General features: G+C 41.0%; 1 long non-coding RNA gene across 1 annotated transcript; it reads right to left on the bottom strand.

Annotated features, from left to right (window-relative positions):
* LOC109139839 (uncharacterized) lies at positions 1-986 on the bottom strand. The gene is made up of 3 exons (XR_002042332.2): positions 793-986; positions 141-314; positions 1-74 (listed from the first exon to the last, which is right to left on the bottom strand). It is a non-coding gene; the product is annotated as an uncharacterized LOC109139839 (long non-coding RNA).
* Between the last annotated feature and the right edge of the window lie 6 nt (positions 987-992).

Below are 992 nucleotides of genomic sequence, written 5' to 3'. Positions count from 1 at the left end.
CGAAAAAATTATAAAGAAAACACTTACACTTCCGCAGACCAGGTTTCATTGTCTGTGATCCACCATGGTCTAACCTGCAGAAACAGTCAGATCAGCACTTAACTTTAATGAAAAGACAATTTCTGTCTTGTCAGTCATACCTGAGAGTTTCCAACCTCCAGCTTGGATCATTCAGTCCATCAGAAAGCAGCTTCACTCCTGAGTCTCCAGGATGATTGTAGCTCAGGTCCAGCTCTCTCAGATGGGATGGGTTGGATCTCAAAGCAGAGGCTAACGAAGTGCAGCCTTTCTTTGTGATCAGGCAGCCCGACAGCCTACACGCACACACGCACACACACACACACACACACACACACACACACGCATGATTTAAAGTATGTCCTACCGGGGACATAAGAAATGTCCCTTGTTAGATTGGTGGTCCCCTGTTGGTAAATGTATAATGTTAGTGACGTCCACTGTTTGATAGGTATGCAAGGACACGCAAAAATACACACAGTATTTATTTTTAACTACAATTACTTGTTACTGCTTTATCAATTACCTTTTGTAAAAAATAATATCAATAATAAACCTGAAATCCAAAAAATAAACCACTTTTTATTAATAAAGATAGGGAGTTCATTCAATTGTGTCTCAGTGTTTCTGAGGGGGGCAGTTCTATCTTATCAAAAAACTTTGTTGTCCCTGTGATGGCAATATATGATGATTCAGGGGTAATTAGGCATTTATTCTAGGTTTTTCTAGGCTTCTTAAATAGTTTAATTTTGCAACAAACTGATAAATCCTGACCTGAGAACCTCCAGTGTACAGTGTGGACTCTCCAGTCCAGCGCAGAGCGAGTTCACTCCAGAATCCTGCAGGTCATTGTTACTCAGGTCCAGATCTTTCAGACTGGAGGACTGGGAGCTGAGAACTGAGCACAAAGCTTTACAGCTTTTCTCTGACAGATTACAGCAACTCAGCCTAAAAAAAGAAGGACACTGTTAGAT

This window comes from Larimichthys crocea, unplaced genomic scaffold, assembly GCF_000972845.2.
Source record: "Larimichthys crocea isolate SSNF unplaced genomic scaffold, L_crocea_2.0 scaffold15673, whole genome shotgun sequence".
NCBI lineage: Eukaryota > Metazoa > Chordata > Actinopteri > Sciaenidae > Larimichthys > Larimichthys crocea.
This window is presented reverse-complemented; position numbering and strand designations above follow the sequence as displayed.